The sequence below is a fragment of the Eptatretus burgeri genome, chromosome 1 (genome assembly GCF_056783735.1).
Source record: "Eptatretus burgeri isolate ZD-2024b chromosome 1, Ebu_testis_v1, whole genome shotgun sequence".
Taxonomy (NCBI): Eukaryota; Metazoa; Chordata; class Myxini; order Myxiniformes; family Myxinidae; genus Eptatretus; species Eptatretus burgeri.
Window position 1 is genome coordinate 100086609 of NC_140961.1, and position 22417 is coordinate 100109025.

Genomic DNA, 22417 nt, shown 5'->3' on the forward strand with positions numbered 1-22417 from the left:
CCTGGTCGCCTCTTACGACACAGGGATATAGTACACCTATTTTAACCGGGGTATACACCGGCCCAGTATACTGGTACTCATTTAGCCGACCTCGGAAGGATGACAGGCTGAGTCAACCCCCTGGTGTATTAATTCAGTGGCCCAACGGGGCTTGAACTCAGGACCTTTTGGATCCCAAGCCGCTGCCCTAACCACTGCGCCAACACACCAGGCTATATATATATATATATATATATATATATATATATATATATATATATATATATATATATATATATATATATATATATATATATATATATATATATATATATATATATATATATATATATATATATATATATATATATATATATATGTAAAGTTTCATCAAGATCGGTTCACTGGTCTAGGAGCTTATTTGTCACAAAAAAGACAAACAGACAGACACAGACAGAAGGATTGCCATTTATATAGTAGAAAAGCGTCAATTTTAATCATTCATTTACAGGAATTTACTCATGCTAAATTTACCACATCTAGCTTTGAACTAACACATGCCTTCCAGTGGTTCCCTGGTTATCTTATCCAGCCACTACCAGGTGAGCACGCAGGGATATTGCCCTTATGTTTCATATCAATACACCGGTTTTTGAATTCTGAATGTACCGGTGTACCAAAAAATAAAAAAAACAACATATGGTACATCACCAACAAATTGAACAAAGATCTCTACAATCTTTAAATACAGTACATGATTTTAAATGCTGTGATGCACTCAGCACCTCGGCTACAGTTGGCCAGTGGAACGTATGACGTCAAGATGTAATAGCGTGGGGGCTGGAATAGGGATTTCAGCTTTCTTTTTTTAAATACAACTTGGTTATAATGTTTTCCTTTGATTAAGGTTTGTTTATTGCTTGCAAATCGTAAAATTTTTGTTAGTGTTCTGATGTTGGTTCTTTAAATTATTTAAGATATAACCATGAATTGTATTTGGATAGACGGGCCGAGTAGAAACACTGCGCAGCACGGCTGTGGTGTGGAAAGCACTGTTGACCCAGGAAAGGGGTAGGGGTGGGGGAATCACCTCCCCCCCCCCATACCCCATGTATCTTTCTCTCTCTTTCTCTTATTCTTCTTATCGTAACAAAAGGCTTCATGGTTAAAAACGCTAGGGTTTTTTGAAATACAAAATGTTCGTATTCGTTGACTTTTTAAACATACACATTCTCCTGTTATTTGAATTCTCGAACTGCATGCGCACGGCAACAGCTAACTGCTGATAGATGTGCTCATGAAAGAGTGAGGAGAGAGAGAGAGAGTGAGGAGAGAGAGAGAGAGAGTGAAGAGAGAGAGAGAGAGAGAGTGAAGAGAGAGAGAGAGAGAGAGTGAAGAGAGAGAGAGAGTGAAGAGAGAGAGAGAGAGAGAGTGAGAGAGAGAGAGAGAGTGAAGAGAGAGAGAAGAGAGAGAGAGAGAGAGAGAGAGAGAGAGAGTGAAGAGAGAGAGAGTGAAGAGAGAGAGAGAGAGAGAGAGAGAGAGAGAGAGAGAGAGAGAGAGAGAGAGAGAGAGAGAGACAGTCATCTTACTGCTGATAGATCTGCTCATGAAAGAGCCAGGCAAGCAGAGTCAGCTGCAGAGAGAGAGAGTGAAGAGAGAGAGAAAGAGAGAGAGAAAGAGAGAGTGAAGAGAGAGAGAGAGTGAAGAGAGAGTGAAGAGAGAGAGAGTGAAGAGAGAGAGAGTGAAGAGAGAGAGAGTGAAGAGAGAGAGAGTGAAGAGAGAGAGAGTGAAGAGAGAGAGAGTGAAGAGAGAGAGAGTGAAGAGAGAGAGAGTGAAGAGAGAGAGAGTGAAGAGAGAGAGAGTGAAGAGAGAGAGAGAGAGAGAGAGAGAGAGAGAGAGAGAGAGAGAGAGAGAGAGAGAGAGAGAGAGAGAGAGAGAGACAGTCATCTTACTGCTGATAGATCTGCTCATGAAAGAGCCAGGCAAGTGGAGTCAGCTGCAGAGAGAGAGAGAGAGAGAGAGAGAGAGAGAGAGAGAGAGAGAGAGAGAGAGAGAGAGAGAGAGAGAGAGAGAGAGAGAGACAGTCATCTTACTGCTGATAGATCTGCTCATGAAAGAGCCAGGCAAGCAGAGTCAGCTGCAGAGAGAGAAAGAGAAAGAGAGAGAGAGAGAGAGAGAGAGAGAGAGAGAGAGAGAGAGAGAGAGAGAGAGAGAGAGAGAGAGAGAGAGACAGACAGACAGTCATCTTACTGCTGATATATCTGCTCATGAAAGAGCCAGGCAAGTGGAGTCAGCTGCAGAGAGAGAGAGAGAGAGAGAGAGAGAGAGAGAGAGAGAGAGAGAGAGAGAGAGAGAGAGAGAGAGAGAGAGAGAGAGAGAGAGAGAGAGAGAGAGAGAGAGAGAGAGAGAGAGAGAGAGAGAGAGAGGTCTAACTGCTGATAGATGTGCTCATGAAAGAGCCAGGCAAGCAGAGTCAGCTGCAGAGAGAGAGAGAGAGAGAGAGAGAGAGAGAGAGAGAGAGAGAGAGAGAGAGAGAGAGAGAGAGAGAGAGAGAGAGAGAGAGAGAGAGAGAGAGAGAGAGACGTCTAACTGCTGATATATCTGCTCATGAAAGAGCCAGGCAAGCAGAGTCAGCTGCAGAGAGAGAGAGAGAGTCGTCTTAGTGCTGATAGATCTGCTCATGAACGAGCCAGGCAAGCAGAGTCGGCTGCAAAGAGAAAGCATCGCCTAACTGCAAATAGAGCGTCACACCAACGGGCGAGAGAAGCACAAAACTCACGTTCCAGCTTTCTAGGTCCGGGTTTTGGCAGGACATCAAGGAGAGTTGCCACTGCTGCTAGAAACATTGAGTGGCTCAAGGCCGCCTTCAACTATGACCTCTCTGAGGATTACGGCAGCATAAAGCCTTCCTTCCATAAATCTGGGGAATAAAAGAAGCCTTCCAAATTTTCTCCATACAACTAATGCCTCAGTCTAACTAGCGTGAGGAAAATAGGGCAAATTTCCCGGGTATTACCGGGTACTTCAGCTAGTGAATACATAAGAACATTGGAGCAATGCTTATTTTTGGAAACTGCGTAAATAGTTTTTATTATGTTTTTTTTAATACCGATGTGCCAGTATTTTTAATACTAGTATGGGCCCACCGTATCATGTGAGCAACACCAGTAGTTGGTAATAATGAAGGGTAAAATGGGGGCTTTGTGAGCACCAAGGAAGCAACTTTTTTCTCTTTTGTCTTGGATGCCGGTTGGTACTGGAGCTCTTCTCATCTTCTTTCAGAAACGTTTCGCTTCGCCACGGGATCTGCCTCCCTCGAAGCCATTTGAGCTCATTAAACAATCATTGACTGGGTTGTCTGTAAGTACATGTGTGAGTGCACATCATATTTGTTATTCCATAGAAGGGTCATTTTTTATGGTTATATGAACAAATACAACCCGATGCTTCGCTGACGGGGATATTAAGGGGGTGGGGGGTGGGGGGGGGAGAAAGAGGGAGGGAAAGAAAGGAGGGAGACAATTATCTTTTTGTTCCTTAGCACTCCAGTGTAGCTTTGCTTAGATGCTTCAGGTTGTTGTCATGCTGAAAGGTGAACTTCTTTCCCAATTTCAGCTTTTTTTGCAGAGGACAGAAGGTTTTCCTCTCCAATTTTTCTGCATGTTGCTCCATACATTTTCCCCTTCGATCCTGACAAGTGTCCCAGTCCCTGCTGATGAGAAACATCCAAATAATATGATTCTGCACCAACATGCTTCACAGTAGGGATGGTGTTCTTTGGGTGATGTGCTGTGCTATGATGGGTTTGCGCCAAACGTAACGTTTTGCATTTAGGCCAAAAAGTTCCATCTTGGTTTCGTAAGACTACAAAACTTCACGTGGCTTCAGTATCTCCAGAGTGATTTTTTGCATACATCAAATGGGACTCAAGGTGGGTTTTATTGAGTCGTGACTTCCTTCTTGCCACCCTACCATACAGGCCAGACTTGTGGAGTGCTTGGGATATTATTGTCACATGCACACAGTGACCAGTGTTTGCCATAAAGGCAAGTAGCTCTATCAAAGTTGGCATTGGCCTCTTGGTGGCCTCTCTGATCAGTCTCCTCCTTGCTTGGTCATCCAGTTTGGAGGGACAGCCTGATCAAAGCAGGGTCTTGGTGGTACCATACTCCTTCCACTTCATAATGATTGTCTTGATTGTGCTCCAAATGATATTCAAGGCCTTTGAAATATTTTCATACCCATCCCCTGATCTGTGGCTTTCTAGACCGTAATCAAAAGCACGAAATATGTCGAGGAAGATGGCTCTGATTTCATGTCTGACATTGAGGATCTCCAGCCATTGTTGGGAGAGCAGAAGCAGCACGTCCAGGGTAGAGTGACCTGGTCTGAATCCAAATTGATTGGAAATCAAGCCATTGGAAAAGAGGAAGGATTTAACGTCTGAAGCAATGATGGATTCCATAACCTTGCTGATGAATGGAGAAGGCTGATTGGTCTGTAGTTGCAGGGATCTGTTTTTGCACCTTTGTTATGCAGGGCAGTAATCTTTGCTGATTAACAAGCAGATGGCAAATGACCTTGAGCAAATGAGAGGCTGAAGAGAACAGAGAGGGAGTGAGCAAGAGCATATAGAGCAGGTTTATAGGACACGTGGCCTGATACCGGCTAGTCCGGTTTCAGAATCTGAGTCAAGGTTTCACAGCAAGCTCTCCACCTTTTTGGGAGAAAGGGACACGGAGTCCAGGAACAGCTGGGTATGACTGGGTAAGGTGGGTGGAGAATGTGACGGGTTTGGGACAGAGGATATAGAAGCAAACACGGCGTTTCGGCATTCAGCCTTTTCACATGCAGTGTAAGCTGTGGCCGTTTGAGGTAAAGGAGGAGATGGAGAGGGAACAAACACCAGAAACAGACTTAACTCAATGCCACCAGGATTTGGAGGAGGGAGACAGGTTTGAGAGTTCAGACGTTAATTTAGAAAGATGTTGTTTTCTGGCTCTCATGAGGGTAGACACACACTTGTTCTGTGATTTGTGGAAGGAACTAAGATTGCCTTCATTTGGATAAGCCTTCCATGAGGCGAAGACAAGTTGTTTCAGGACAACTGCCTCGCCCCAAGCTTCAGTGAACCAAGGGCGGGAGGAAGGGTAGGACAACTGAAGACGAGAGGGGATAAATCTGTGCATGAGGGAGAGCAAGTTTCTTTGAAATAATTCCCAGAATGAGGTGATGTTGGAGAAAGTAGCAATGGGAGACCAGTCTAGAAGTTTGGTGGCTGCTTGAAGACCCTGCCAGTCAGCCTGAATGAAATACCAGACTCGACGGTGCTGAGGCGGCTCTCTAATAACAGCCAGAATGGTGTTTACTTTGACAAGCATGTTGCCAGAAGAACCGATTGGAGTGGAGGAAGAACAGCAGATATTTTCAGGGAAATTTGTCAAAATAAGATCCAGAAGAGATGGAATACCGATGGTTGAGTTCCGGGTTAGGAAATTGACCGATTGAGTCAGTCGCAATGAGTCGCAGAAGTTATTTGCTGAAGTGCCATGACAGATGAGAGAGGTACCCACACCCAGCCAACTGGCATGATGACAATTGAAGTCACCACATATGAGGAAGAGAGAGTTGGGATGAGAGGATAGAAGTTGGTCCATGTTTTTGGAGAGTGAGGTGTAAATGGAATCATCACTGTTTGGTCGATGGTACAAAACATATAAAAGTATGAGGTGGGTGTGGAGGGAGGCTGTAGCCAGAGGTATTCCTGGAGGTGTGGGGGAGAGAGGGCAGTGCATAGAGAGTGAGGAATAGAGTCTTTGATGAAGAGAGCAACTCCGCCACCAGGACGAGGCTCAGGTCTGTCATACCGGAGGAGGGAGTAACCAGGGAGAAATACTTGGGAGGCAGAGACGTCTTTCAAGAGGAAAATTTCTGTTAAGCAGATTATCCAAATTAATATTTGAGAAATCATGCCATGTTGTTTTTATCCCCATCTCTCAATGGTAAAGAATCACTTAAAAGTAAATAATTCTCATATCCAGATCCGGATTCGGATCTTCGCCAAAATTGAATTGATTCGTCCTTGTCACATTCCCAACCTCTCCACCAAGTTTCATCCAAATCCATCTGTAACCTTTTGAGACATTGTGCTACATTTCCTTTTTGACCCCATTTCTCAAGGGTGAAGAATCACTGAAAAAATTCTCAGATCCAGATCCGGATTTGGATCTTCATCAAAATTTAGCGTTGCTGTCCTTGGCCAGTCACCTACATACACACAAAAAAATTCAGAACGATTTCTTGAATACTGAGGCCAAAAATCGTTTGACAAACATAAAGACACTACAGACCAACATACTTGGCGAAGAAAGGTTTTTGTCAAGTAATAAATGGAGTCATAGCCTATTCAGGTGACTGATATTATTTTACCCTTTTCAGCAGCAGAACATCAACAAGATAGCATATTTAATTCAGCTTCCCATGGTCATCATTGAGCCTCTTGACTATAATACTTAAACCTCAGCCCACTATCATTGTAATATTGTATATTACACCCCTGACAATTAGATCAACTATTGTCTCTTCTTTTTTCACAGGTATGATGGATGTACCAATGTCTCAAAAGTGCTTAATGTAGTCTACTATTCTTCTACATGACATAATGAGTTCGACAGAAGATAGTGGAGGTGATGGCAATAGAGTAGACAGTGGGAGATCCTCCTCCAAAAATAGTTTACAGACAGACACCAAATAGTGTATTTTAGTACGATGATGTCAAGCCTTCAGTTCCAATATCTATACTAAGCTCCATTGCATCAGAAACACAGAAAGAATATCCACACTTGCTTCATTGATATTGAGAAAGTAGTCACATCATATGGTCCTGATGTTTGCAAAGCCATCCTTGGAGCTCACGCTTTCACAGATTATGACAGTGTTTGTAGTTTCGCTGGCAGAAGTAAAATTTCTGCACTGAGGCTTCTGCAGAAGGACATAGCTCCAGTGAAACATTCATGAAACTCGGAGAAGAGTGCGACCCTTACTCCAACATTGTTTCAGTAATTGGAAACCATCACGTGCATTGGATGCAAGGATGGCAGTTCTGATGTCAATGTGTTGCGCTTCAATTTGTTCTGCAGTAAAAAGGGAGAAATAGCCTCATCAACTGCCACCTTGCAAAGACTGTCTCAGCAAACACATTGACCGAGCAAACTGACATTTGTCGACGATCATTGATTGGAAAACCGGGCATTTCTGAACTTGTTGGTCATGGTTGGGGCGAGGAAATGGACGGGGGCCAAATAAACTCGTCATTGACTGGATGAGTGGTGCTCCCACATCAGAAGCTGTCCTACAACTGTTGTCTTACAAATGCCCCCAGATAATGTAAGCTGTCAATTGCACTCGCATGGCTAATGGCATGAAATGATCAGACAAGTGCAAACTGAGGACATGTCAAAAACAGTCAAAATAGTAGGAAGATAGTGCTTTGATCTATCTCTCGATTATGACATTAATGACCGAGTACTAATTTTGATGTGATCTGCTGAAGGATGCATTACATACAGTGAAAATGCATTATGTACAATGATATGAAAACAAACGACATGTATAATGCAAACAAAATGTCTTGTTTTCAATTAATAATATTATTGATATATCCATGTGGTGTATATCAGTGTTTTTAGTATCATGTTGCATCCAACAACAAAAAATTCTCTCCTTTATATGTCGTGAACACAGAAATATGGAGGAGAATGAAGTCCTGTTGCTATTGTTTCTTCATGTCAATGCAACTGTTTACCATGTTGCTTATTTTTTGTGTCATTCAATTTGATTGATGTGCTGTTATAGACATGTTATGTTGGAAGGGGTATGATGCATTCCCAAATCCCACCCAATTAGGATCATGATGACATTGGAGGAACCGGCATATTGAGCGATTGGCCAAATAACTCTTTACTGTATTTTCGTCACCCTGGATGGGGGAGGGGGGTAAATTCACTTTTTGTTGATGTTGATCTCAAGGCCAATAATCACATAATCAAATAAGACATACATATCTTGTTTTACACAGCAAGTCCAAGTGCACTGTTTGTGGGCCATACTCAGTCATGCATGACCAACACCAGTGTCTTGATGATGCAGTAAAAAAACAAAAAAAACACTCAAGTGCCTCAACTTACCCTATCGATGGGGTAAGTTAATTTGCTGCTTATGGCAAAGAAAGGTGATGACGGGAAAATATATTTCACTCACAAAATATTTTAGACAGTTTATTGACCTATAATGACATATTCACTAATCTGGTATGCTCTTCAGCAACAATTAACGTTGGTGCAATGACAGTTAAAACTTGAACAAATGATGTGATACAAATTGCAAACATCAAACTGACCTTCTAATAAATGGCAATTAAGAGAAACATTAAAAATTTAAAATAACAATCATGTATTTCAAAATTGTGAAACAAGTTCAAGTTTACTGCGATGTTAGATTCGATTTGCTCAGGCTACATTCAAACACCAGTTGACAAGATCTTTGGGCAGATCCTCCGACTGTCTTTGGCTTTGGAAGTTTATGGATGATGTCATCCCTTGGGAAATATACCTGTCCTTGCCCCACTTTCACCGACTCAACTTACCCGCACAGTGTATCATTACGTGCTTTAGAATAGTCTTCCCAACCAATGAATTGAACCCGAAAAGAACAGGCCATGATAAAAGCTTACTATACCAACTATTGCTTGCCACCTTAGGATTCGACAAAATTGTTGGAGTAATTATAGTGTCTAATAACGAAGGGGCAAAGCCGAGAAACGAACGTAGAATTCTTCTTACATTCGATGCTGCAATTTCCGGTTACTTCGGCCTGGATTTGGGATCAGCGATCAAATAATATAAATCACGATTAAAAATTATTTTTTGATGATGTGGGAGATATCTTTATTGTAAAATTAGGCAGAATAAAACTGCGAGAGTATTTACTCTCGAGTTTTGTTAATTTTTTAGTCATAAAGGTGTGATTGGGTATACTATAGATCAAATTAATTATTTGTGCATTTCGATGACCGTGATAACACTACTGCATATTACCTCAACATTACCTTCACAACAACTACACTGCCAAGAACAGGATGTCATCTAAAAAAATTAATATCACCTCAACATTATACCTCAACATTACCTTCACAACAACAACTACACCGCCGAGAACAGGATCTCATCTAAAAAAATAATATGACCTCAACATTACAATCACAACAACTACACCGCTGAGAAGAGGATCTCATCTAAAAAAATTAATATTGCCTCAACATTACCTTCACAACAACAACTACACTGCTGAGAACAGGATTTCATCTTAAAAAAATAATATTACCTCAACATTACCTTCACAACAACAACAACACTGCCTTGAACAGGATCTCATCTAAAAAAATAAATATTACCCAAACATTATACCTCAACATTACCTTCACAACAACAACTACACCACCTACAACAGGATCTCATCCAAAAAAACTAATATCACCTCAACATGACCTTCACAACAACTACACCGCCGAGAACACAATCTCATCGAAAAAAATTAATATCACCGCAACATTACCTTCACAACAACAACTACACCGCTGAGAACAGGATCTCATTGAAAAAAAATTAATATCACCTCAACATTATACCTCAACATTACCTTCACAACAACAACAACACCGCCGAGAACAGGATCTCATCTGAAAAAATTAATATTACCTCAACATTACCTTCACAACAACAACGACACTGCCTTGAACAGGATCTCATCTAAAAAAATAAATATTACCCAAACATTACACCTCAACATTACCTTCACAACAACAACTACACTGCCGAGAACAGGATCTCATCGAAAAAAATTAATATCACCTCAACATTACCTTCACAACAACAACTGCACCGTCGAGAACAGGATCTCATCGAAAAAAAATTAATATCCCCTCAACATTATACCTCAACATTATCTTCACAACAACAACTACACCGCCGAGAACATGATCTCATCTGAAAAAATTAATATTACCTCAACATGACCTTCACAACAACAATTACACCGCCTAGAAAAGGATCTCATCGAAAAAAATTAATATTACCTCAACATTATACCTCAACATTACCTTCACAACAACAACTACACCGCCGAGAACAGGATATCATCTGAAAAAATTAATATTACCTCAACATTACCTTCACAACAACAACTACACTGCCGAGAACAGGATCTCATCTAAAAAAATTAATATTACCTCAACATTATACCTCAACATTACCTTCACAACAACTACACCGCCGAGAACAGGATCTCATCTGAAAAAATTAATATTACCTCAACATTATACCTCAACATTACCTTCACAACAACAACGACACCGCCGAGAATAGGATCTCATCTGAAAAAATTAATAGTACCTCCACATTATACCTCAACATTACCTTCACAACAACAACTACACTGCCTAGAACAGGATCTAATCTAAAAAAAATAATATTACCTCAACATTACCTTCAGGTCAGGTCAGGTATGGGAGCATGTGCCAGAACAGCGCGTCGCTGCATCCACTTTCCACCGGTACTCCAGGGGCCTCCGTCTGGCCATCCCCAAGGCAGATGCCAGGCCCATCCCCATCTCCTTGAGATGATGGTCAACCTGCTACAACCATGAGGCACGTGGTCGGCCCACTGGCCTCCTCCACTCATGAGACTCCCTCGCTGAGAGAATCTGGTGAGCAGGATCAGCGTCAGGAAAACGAGCCACATGTCCATACAGCCGCAGCTGACGCTCACGGACTATGCAGGTAACAAATCTCATCCGAGTCTCTCTCAGCAACCGCTCGTTGGATACAAAATCCGACCAGCGATAGCCAAGGATTCTCCGAAGAGACCTGGTACCAAAGGAATTAAGTCTCCGTCTCAGATCCTTGGTCAAAGTCCAAGTCTCGCACCCATAGAGCAAGACTGGAAGTACCAAGGACCTGAAGACTCGGACTTTCATCCTCCCGCACAGGTACCGGCAGCGCCACACCCCATGATCCAGTGAATCCATGACTCCCCAGGCCCGTCCCAGACGTCTATTGACCTCCGGCTCACAACCTGCGGAGACATGAATATCACTGCCAAGGTAAGTGAATCTATCCACGACCTCAACATCCTCACCACAAACAGACACAGACAGGACAGCAGCATCCAAGATGTCACCGGAAGCCTGGATCTTAGTTTTGACCCAAGAAATCCGTAATCCCAACGGCTCCGACTCCTCATTCAGCACCTCGAGGGCCCCCAAGAGGATGTCTAAAGTCTCCGCAAAGATGACTGCATCATCTGCAAAATCAAGGTCCGAGATCTTGACATTGCCAAACGATGCACCGCAACTTGATCTCTCCGACATCCTCCCAAAAATCCAGTCCATACAAGTGCTGAAAAGTGTGGGGGCAAGTACACAACCCTGACGAACTCCAGTAACAACTGGAAATAAGTCAGAGATGGTACCACCACACTTCACAGCACTCTCAGTACCAGAGTAGAGTTCAGACATCAGATCGATCAGTTTCGGTGGCACCCCACGAAGACCAAGAATCCTCCAGAGGACATCCCGATTCACTGAATCGAACGCTTTACAGAGATCAACATAGGCTGCAAGCAGCCCCTGCCAAAACTCTCGTCTGCGTTCGGTGAGGACACGAAGTGCAAGGATACGGTCAATCGTTGACCTCTTTGGTGTAAAGCCTGACTGCTCTGGACGCTGGTGCTCAAGCAGATGGTGGCGAACTCTATCAAGAATTATCCGAGCAAAGACCTTGCCCGGCACTGAGAGCAGCGTCACCCCTCGGTAGTTGTTGCAGTCTTGGCGATCACCCTTCCCTTTCCAGAGAGGGACAACAAGGCCCCTCTTCCAGTCAGTTGGGATGATGCCTGTGTTCCAGGTAGAGCACAAAACTGCATGCAACGACACGAGTGCAGCATTTCCACCAGCCTTGAGAAGTTCAGCATGGATGCCACAGATTCCTGGAGCTTTGCCCCGTTTCAACTGGTTCACTGCAGCCCGTGTTTCCACAAGCGATGGTGGACCACAGTTGATTCGAGGGTCAGCAACAGGGATTGTAACACCCTTGACGTCCAACTCGACAGCTGGGGGATCAGCCTGGTACAACCGCTCAAAGTAACCGGCCCAGCGGGCCTTCACTTCAGACTCCTCTGTCAAGAGCCTTCCACTCTCTGCTCGAACTGCAGTGCTCCGAGGGATGGGCTTGGATGAACGTAATGCGCGAATTCCCCTGTAAGCGGGACGAGAATCACCTGTCCACAGGTGATGCTCTACCCCCTCACAGATTCCTCGCACATAGGCCTCCTTGTCCACCCTCAGTGCACGTACAGTTTTACGCCTCAGCTCCCTGAACAGCTCAGCTCTGCCATTCAGCCTGGCCCTGCGACTCTGGTCAATGGTATCCAGTGTCCCTTGAGAGACAAAATTCTTCTTTGCCCTGCGGTGAACTCCAAGGCATCCACCGGCAACATCAAGGATGGTGGTCTTGAAGGTGCTCCACAACTCTTCAGGACCCCCCCAAAGCACCCAGACCCCCCAAGTGTCCACTCAGCCTGTTCGCAAACTCCTCAGCTACTCTCTCATCCCTGAGCTTGGCAACATCCAGCCTAGGCTGGGATGGTACCATTCTCCAGGATTTAAGGTGCAGCTTTAGAGTTGCTACAACAAGCCTGTGGTCAGTATTTAGGAAATGAGCACTCCGGTTAATTCCAGGCTATAAGGCAACAAACAAAAGGTGAAAATTTTGTAGACTTTCTATAAGCACTGTATATTAAGAAACCACGTATGTTTCAGCATCCCCAGTCCGATTTGATTCATTGCATGTTCCTTCTTTGTCTAAAACTGTTTTTTCCTTACATCAACAAGCAAAATATGTGACTTGGTTTGAATAGATGGCACCACCTTTCAACTCTCTCCATCCTGGAACTTCCAGTAGGGGGTGGCTCAACTTACCCCCCCCCCTCTCCCCGAGTAACTACATTGAATGGAATGAGCATGTTGTTAACAGCTGCTACAATAATTTTTGTTTGATTAACATAATACAAAATACTAAATTTTCATAGACTCTGAGAATTAAGATTGAAAGTTCCTTCATTTTCTTGGAAAATACAAATTATTTAACTCAATAAGTGGGTTAAAAAAAATGTCAGCCACAAATGTAGAAGATCAAGTGTGTGCGTGTGCACCTCCTGCATAACTCCAAAACCATGAAACACAGTGGCCCCAAACTCTGCCATCATATGTCGGGAACTCAAATGCAGTGCATGAATGAAAGCATGGGTATCTGGGTAAAATTAAACACCCCTTTTGAAAATAATTAACAGCTTACCTTCAGGAAAGTCTTATCCTTGGTCAATCCAAATTCACTTCACAGGGGGTCTTAGCCACCATTTTGATTTGGCCAATCCAACATGCCTTGCCTTGAAAACACTATCTGCTGTCACAGACTTATTAAAGTATATAATCAAAATCCCTGTGTCGTAAGAGGCGACCAGGGTTGCGTCAGGAAGGGCATCTGGCATAAAACATGTGCCAAATCACTATGCGGATCATACGGATGATCCGCTGTGGCGACCCCTAACGGGAGCAGCCGAAAGAAGAAGAAGTAGAAGAAGAAGAGGAGAAGAAGAAGAAGAAGAAGATAATCAAAATATCATTTTGAATTTGAGAATCAGATCCCATGGACTAAATCAGTGTCAAAATCTGTAGTGCAATCTGAAAATTTTAATAAGCTACCGATTTAGCAAGTGTTGGATTGTTGGCCCACTGATGGAACATGAGCTGGGTTTGGACCGTTTGCCTGCATCAGTTGGAGAAACGAATGTTTCCCAAGAAGATTGAGGTAAGTGCTGTGTTTGTATCGCTGGCATAGTACCTGCCCAATGGAAGATCTTGTTCCAAGCATGCAACACGTTCTGACGCATACCTCTATTTGGGTGGTGTATAGGCAGCTGATAGCTGCTTCAATCGCTCCTGAAAAAAAATATAACCTGGGTTACATGCATGAAGCAAAAACATGCTGACTGCTTATAATTCAAAACACCTCACTGTACTGGATAACGTGGGGACAGGAATACTGTACTGTAAATGGTGGAGACTTGTAATACTCTCTCACACCTGGAGGTGGCGGTATTACACAATACACATTGACATGGAGAATTTGCTTCACCCCCCCCCCTCACCCCCAAGACCACCGGCAAAGATCAAAAAAACACCCCTATACATTAGTTGGGGTCATGCTGATCCTATGTAGCAAGTCTGGATGTAATCAGCCCAGAACAGTAGGAGGAGTAGCGTGACGAACAAACACACAAACAAGCAAACACCGTTCCGTGAATTATTTTAGGATCTATGGTTTTCAGCAATTGTGCATCTGAAATGGTGCTCAAGATATGCCCGGTCATACTAAACACCACACAGACATCCGGAGACAGTTTCTTTTTTTTTCCACAAATGAACACATTTTATGCAGTCGGAACTGCTACGAAGCTCAATTACACAATTTAATCTTTTTTTATTCGACTCTGGTTAAGAGATTTTAGAACATCACATTTTAGTTGGAACAAAATAAAGGCAATAACACTGCCCAGAGATGCCCAGAAAGTTGTGAGGGTAGATCTGGTTTTGGAGGTGCTCAGCATGAGGGGAGGTGAAGGGAAGGCAGTGGCATCGGATATGGCGATATTATAAATTGCACATTCCATCCATCATGGGGAAATATCGGTTTGCCATTTAAATGAACAATTGAAATTTTATCCCCCCCCTCCCCTCCCCTCCTCAAGTCCTTTCCATTCCACACTTTCAATAACGATGCCAAGCAGATTGGGTGTCCTTCCAAGGCCCTTGTACTTTGCCAGTCCAGGACTTTCCAGTTTCCAAGGTTAATTTCATGATGGCTGAATAACTATGGTAGGCACATCTGACGACACATTGGTGCCTATTGAGCTGCCTTTCCAAAATTCTGCCTGTCTCACCCAAAAACCATTTTGCACACTCCATGTTTGTAATAAGTTACCCTATGCTTCTGCTCTCCCTGGGTTTCCTTTTTTGTTGTTGTATACCTTGCCGAGGCTCGTATGAGTGCTAACACACAACGCACATCAAGGGGGGCATGAGACAGGAGGGGAGGGAGTGGGAAGGACAAAACAGTGGGGAACAGAGACATTTGGAGATCTGTGGAAGGGAGAGGGATGGGGCAGAGAACATGGGGAATAGAAGATGGACATTACAGGGACTTTCAGGAAGGAAAGCAGGGAATTTGAAGGAGGTGAGCTTGGGTGGATTATTGGGGGAAGAAAAGATCGAGGATTTGGATGGGGGATGATAAGAGGTGGTGGTGAACAGCTGCTTTGAAGGCCTGGAGGGAAGAATGTGAATGAAGAGTAAGGGAGTTTATTTCAAAGGCGGGAAAAAAGAGGAATGAAAGAGTGAAGGTGAGCAGTGATTCGTGATTTTGGTAGTTTTATCAGAAGGGGGTTGTTGGCGGACCTTGAGCGCCCTGCGGAAATGTGGTGGGGAGAAATCGCAGAGAGAGCAGGGGGGCGAGGCTGGAGAGGAGATGGTAGAAGACAGAAAGACCACCGACCAACCTGCGGTGATTGAGTGAGAGGCCCAAAGACTCAGCCTCATTGCGGGAGATGCCAATGATCCGAAATGCCTTGGTTTCTACAGCGTGAAGCCGAGAAAGGTAGGAGGCAGGAGCACCAGCCCAGAGGGGAGGGGAGTACTCCATCAGGCTGCGGACAAAAGCTTTGTAAGTGGTCAGGAGCTCAGGTGTGCCGAGGAAGGACATTGCACGTCGGAGGATTCCCAGTCGGCGACTGGCTTCGGAGCTGAGGTTTGAAATGTGGCTTTCCCAGGAAAGGTCATAGCAGATAGTGAGACCCAGAAGCTTGAAAGAAAGGACTTCTTCCAGTAGATTGTTGAGAAAGTGGATGGGGGGGGGTTCTAAATGGTCCTTTCGAAGAGACATAGTGAGACTGTGAGATTTGTCCGGATTGAAAGACATGTTCCACGTGTTGGACCAGTTTGTGATTTTATCCAGATCATCAGTGAACGAAGAAGCTGCTGCTTGCCGGTCTGAGGGATGACAGATGGTACGGCAGAGGGTGGAGTCATCAGCAAAGAGATATAAAGGATTTTCCAGAGAGTCAGAGAGATCATTGATGAAAACCAGAAAAAGAACAGGGCCCAGAACGCTACCTTGAGGAACTCCAGCCTGGACAGGAAGGGGGATGAAAGAACTCCATGTAGGGCCACACGTTAACTGCGACAGGAGAGGAAGTCTGCGAGCCATGAGTGGAGATGGCCTTGGATACCATAGGAAGAGAGTTTGCTGAGCAGGGCACGATGCCAGACTGTGTCAAAACCTCGACTTCCGGTTCCGGTTTTGAGCGGCAAGAGGTCTCCTTCGGGGCTCCCTGCTGACATTCTCAAAGTTAAGTTCCGGTTGTTATTTGTCCCGTTTTAACTGTTTAATTTTCTCACCTACATGTTAATGTGTGTTCCAAGTTCGGTTTTGTTTCAAAAATCGTGCTATTTTGTGAGTATTTATGTCGACGTTCTCACCTGGTGTTTGAGGCCTAGTCCTAGGCTTGAGGCCTACCGGTTCCACTTGGTGTTCGATCGTTTTTTTTTTTGTTTGTTTGTTTTTTCTCCCCATCACCTTCAATTTCTATCCTCCCCATTACCTTCAATTTTCATCCTCCCCACTTTCCAAACATCCCCCATTCTCCCAACTAATCTCTTTCTTATCTCAAAAAAAAAAAATAAAAAAAAATAAAAAAAAATAAAAAAACCCAACAACAACAACAACAACAACAACAACAACAACAACAACAACAACCTTCTCCCGATTCTGCTACTTCTTCCTCTTAACTTCCTCCTCGTCTTCCTCGATTTCTTTTTTTTTTTTACACTTCCATGACCTAATCTGTTGAACTCTCTCATACATTAATATTAACAACAAAAACGATCTTATAATGCTTCATCTTCCTCTCTCACACATGTGGTACTCTTTACTGTTTCACAATGCACTACTCTTCTGCGATTTTAACAGACTGCTCTCATTTCGACCTCTCCTTCATTCCTTGCCTAAAAAATCCAACTATTACAGCGCTTCTTCTCTCCATGCTCTGAATTCGCCTTCATTGCATCCATCAAGAATTGTGTTAAATCGCATCTCTGACCTAAAACTTTTAAAAACCACAGTTTGCCATGGATGCTCGCTTTCCATCAACCATTCTTTTTTCCAACTTCAGTGCCAACTCACCCCCTCACCCCTCACTCTCACTCTCAAAGCAACCATCCCACTCTTCTCCCTCCAAGCCTCCCTCTCACCTCTTTCAAAAATTCCCCCTCACCTTTCTCCCACCTTTCATCCCCCTCACTCTTCCTTCTCTAAGTTGCCCCCCTCTCATCCACCAACCTGCCTCCCTCCACTGCCCTCTCACCTCCATCTCTTCACTCCACCTCCTCAAATCCTCAACTGCCATCTTCCTTGTCTCTTGTCCCCCCTCTCTCACAGCACCACAGAGCCTTTTCTCCTCCTCATTCGGCCCCCTCCCCTCGCTACTCTGCCATACCCCACACTCTTTCAGCAACCCTCCTTACCTCCCCCTCGTCCCTCGTCCGACCCTCCCCCGCCCCTCCACCTCCTGCACCAAAAGCCTCCTCCCCTACCTCTTCATTAAAAGTGTGGACCTCAAATATCCGGGGCCTTCGCTCAAACCTTTCAGATCTTTCCATGCAGGTTGCCACTGACAAACCAGACATTATCTGCCTAACAGAAACTTTCCTCTCCCAAGACGTGTCTGACTCCCAAGTATCTCTCCCTGGTTACTCCCTCTTACGGTATGACAGACCTGAGCCTCGTCCTGGTGGAGGTGTTGCTCTCTTCATCAAAGACTCTATTCCTCACTCTCCCTGCACTGCTCTCACTCCCCCACACCCCCAGGAATACCTCTGGCTTCGGCTTCCCCTCCACTCCCACCTCATGTTTATATGTGTACTGTACCGTCCACCGAACAGTGATGACTCCATCTACACCTCACTCTCCGAAAACATGGACCATCTTCTATCTTCTCATCCAAACTCTCTCTTCCTCTTATGTGGCGACTTCAATTGTCATCACGCCAGTTGGCTAGGTGTGGGTACCTCTCTCACCTGCCATGGGACATCAGCAAAAGCTTTCTGTGACTCATTGGGACTGACTCAATCGGTCAACTTCCCGACCCGGATCTCAACCAATGGTACTCCATCTCTTCTGGATCTGATTTTGACAAATTTCCCTGACAATATCTGCTGCTCTTCCTTCGCTCCAATTGGTTCTTCTGACCACGTCCTTATTAAAGTGGACATCTCTCTGGCTGTTATCAGAGAACCACCTCACCGCCGTCGAGTCTGGCATTTCACTCAAGCCGACTGGCAGGGTCTCCGAGCAGCCATCAAACTTACAGACTGGTCTCCTATCACTACTTTCTCAAACATCAACTCATCCTGGGAATTCTTTCAAAGAAACTTGCTCTCCCTCATGCACAGATTTATCCCCTCTCGTGTTCAGTTGTCTTACCCTTCCTCCCGCCCTTGGTTTACTGAAGCTTGTGGCGAGGCAGTTGTCCTGAAACAACTTGCCTTTGCCTCATGGAAAGCAAACCCAACTGAGGGCAATCTCAGTTCTTTCCACAAAGCTCGGAACAAGTGTGTAGCTACCCTCAGGAGAGCCAGAAAACAACATCTTTCTCATCTCAAGTCTGAACTCTCAAACCTCTCTCCCTCCTCAAAATCCTGGTGGCGTTTAATCAAATCTGTTTCTGGTGTATGTTCCCCCTCCATCCCCTCCCTTACCTCAAATAGCCGCACTGCTGATTCCACACGTGATAAAGCTGAATGTCTAAACTCGGTGTTTGCAGCTAAATCTTGTGTCCCAAACCCATCACTATCTCTACCCACTTTGCCCAGTCGCACCCAACTGTCCCTGGACTCTGTATCCTTTTCTCCTGACAAGGTGGAGAGCTTGCTTTCAAACCTCGAGTCAGATTCTGCAACCGGTCCAGACGGCATCAGCCCACGTGTCCTCAAAGCCTGCTCTTCTGCTCTTGCTCACCCTCTCTCTGTTCTATTCACCCTCTCATTTTCCCAAGGTCATCTGCCATCTGCTTGGAAATCTGCTAACATCACTGCCCTGCATAAAAAAGGTGCAAAAACAGATCCCTGTAACTATAGACCAATCAGCCTTCTCCCAATCATCAGCAAGGTTATGGAATCCATCATCGCTTCAGACATGAAATCCTTCCTCTTCTCCAATGGCTTGATTTCCAATCATCAATTTGGTTTCAGACCAGGTCACTCTACCCTAGATATGCTGCTACTGCTCTCCCATCAATGGATGGAGGTCCTCAATGCCAGACAGGAAATCCGAGCCGTATCCCTGGACATATCACGTGCTTTTGACACAGTCTGGCACCCTGCCCTACTCACCAAACTCTCTTCCCATGGTATTCAAGGCCATCTCCACTCATGGCTCGCAGACTTCCTCTCCTGTCGCAGTCAACGTGTGGCCCTAAATGGAGTTCTTTCATCCCCTCTTCCTGTGCAGGCTGGAGTTCCTCAAGGTAGCGTTCTGGGCCCTGTTCTTTTTCTGGTTTTCATCAATGATCTCTCGGACTCTCTGGAAAATCCTCTATTTCTCTTTGCCGATGACTCAACCCTCTGCCGTACCATCTGTCATCCCTCAGACCGGCAAGCAGCAGCTTCTTCGCTCACTGCAGATCTGGATAAAATCACAAACTGGTCCAACACGTGGAACATGTCTTTCAATCCAGACAAATCTCACACTCTCACTATGTCTCTTCGAAAGGACCGTTTACAAAACCCCCATCCACTTTCTCAACAATCCTCTGGAAGAAGTCTTTTCTTTCAAGCTTCTGGGTCTCACTATCTGCCATGACCTTTCCTGGGAAAGTCACATTTCCAACCTTGCCTCAAAAGCCAGTCGCCGACTGGGAATCCTCCGTCGTGCAAAGTCCTTCCTCGGCCCTCTTGAGCTCCTGACCACTTACAAAGCTTTTGTCCATAGCCTGATGGAGTACTGCTCTCCCCTCTGGGCTGGTGCTCCTGCCTCCCACCTTTCTCGACTTCACGCTGTCGAAACCAGGGCTTTTAAGATCATTGGCATCTCCCGCAATGAAGCTGAGTCTTTGGGCCTCTCACTCAATCACCGCAGGTTGGTCGGTGGTCTTCTGTCTTCTACCGACTCCTCTCCAGCCTTGCCCCCCCTGCTCTCTCTGCGATTTGTCCCAACCACATTTCCACAGGGCGCTCAAGGTCCGCCAACAACCCCCTTCTGGTAAAACTACCAAAATCACGAATCACTGCTCATCTTCACTCTTTCATTCCTCTTTTTTCCCGCCTTTGGAATAAACTTCCTCACTCTATTCTTTCCCATTCTTCCCTTCAGGCTTTCAAAACAGCTGTTCACCACCACCTCTTATCTTCCCCCATCCAAATCCTCGATCTTTTCTACCCCCGATAATCCACCCAAGCCCACTTCCTTCAATTCTCCTGCTTTCCTTCCTGAAAGTCCCTTTAATGTCCATCTTCCCCTCGCCATGTTCCCCGTCCCATCCCCATCCCTCTCCCTTCCACAGTTCACCTGTGTCTGTTCCCCAATGTTTTGTCCCTTCCACTCCCGCCCCTCTTGTCTCATGCCTCCTTGCTGTGAGTTGTGTGTTAGCTCTCATACGAGCCTCGACCAAGGTATAAAAAAAAAAAAAAAAAAAAAAAATAAAAAAAAAGCACGTGATATATCCAGGGATACGGCTCGGATTTCCTGTCTGGCATTGAGGACCTCCATCCATTGTTGGGAGAGCAGAAGCAGCATATACAGGGTAGAGTGACCTGGTCTGAAACCAAATTGATGATCAGAAATCAAGACATTGGAGAAGAGGAAGGATTTGATGTCTGAAGCGATGATGGATTCCATAACCTTGCTGATGATTGGGAGAAGACTGATTGGTCTGTAGTTGCAGGGATCTGCTTTTCACCTTTTTTGTGCAGGGCAGTGATGTTTGCTGATTTCCAAGCAGATGGCAGATGGCCTTGAGCAAATGAGAGGGTGAATAGAACAGAGAGAGGGTGAGCAAGAGCAGAAGAGCAGGCTTTGAGGACACGTGGGCTGATGCCGTCTGGACCGGTTGCAGAATCTGAGCCGAGGTTTGACAGCAAGCTCTCCACTTTGTCAGGAGAAAAGGACACAGAGTCCAGGGACGGTTGGGTGTGACTGGGTAAGGTGGGTAGAGAAGGTGATGGGTTTTCGATACAAGATTTAGCTGCAAACACCGAGTTTAGGCATTCAGCTTTTTCACGTGCGGTATCAGCAGTGCTGCCATTTGAGGTAAGAGAGGGGATGGAGGGGGAACATACACCAGAAACAGATTTGATTAGACACCACCAGGATTTTGAGGAGGGAGAGAGGTTTGAGAGTTCAGACTTGAGATGAGAAAGATGTTGTTTTCTGGCTCTCCTGAGGGTAGATACACACTTTTTCTGAGCTTTATGGAAGGAACTGAGATTGCCCTCAGTTTGGTTTGCTTTCCATGAGGCAAAGGCAAGTTGTTTCAGGACAACTGCCTCACCACAAGCTTCAGTGAACCAAGGGTGGGAGGAAGGGTAGGACAACTGAAGACGAGAGGGGATAAATCTGTGCATGACGGAGAGCAAGTTTCTTTGAAAGAATTCCCAGGATGAGTTGATGTTGGAGAAAGTAGTGATAGGAGACCATTCTATAAGTTTGAGGGCTGCTGCAGACCCTGTCAGTCGGCTTGAGTGAAATGCCAGACTCGACGGCGGAGAGGTGGCTCTCTGATAATAGCCAGAGAGTTGTCCACTTTGACAAGGATATTGACAAGATGACTTTGACAAGATGTCCACTTTGACAAGGACAAGGATATGTCCACTTTGATTGCAGAATAGCTCGGGGAGGGGGCTGAATGAGGAGGAAAAAAGGCTCTGTGGTGCTGGGGGAGAGGGGGACAGGAGAGGAGGAAGAAGGCAGTTGAGGATTTGAGGGGGTGGAGTGAAGAGATGGAGGTGAGAGGGCAGTGGAAGGAGGCAGCTTTGTGGATGGGAATGGGGGGTGGAACTTTGGGAAGGATGAGTGAGGGGATGAGTGGTGGGAGAAAGGTGAGGGAGGAGTTTTTGAGAGAGGTGAGAGGGAGGCTTGGAGGGAGAAGAGTGGGATGGTTGCTGTGAGAGTGAGGTGTTTGAGGAGTGAGTTGGCACTGAAGTTGGAAAAAAAGAATGGTTGATGGAAAGTGAACATTCATAGCAAACTGGGGTTTTTAAAAGTTTTAGGTCAGTT

At 45.0% G+C, this 22417-nt stretch overlaps 1 long non-coding RNA gene across 1 annotated transcript in view; it reads right to left on the bottom strand.

Moving 5' to 3' along the window:
- LOC147035052 (uncharacterized) overlaps window positions 1-16712 on the bottom strand; it is a 30792-nt gene extending 14080 nt beyond the window's left edge. Inside the window, exon 1 of the long non-coding RNA XR_015061199.1 lies at window positions 13934-16712. This is a non-coding gene — a long non-coding RNA (uncharacterized LOC147035052). The remainder of the gene's footprint in view (window positions 1-13933) is intronic.
- Window positions 16713-22417: the final 5705 nt, after the last annotated feature.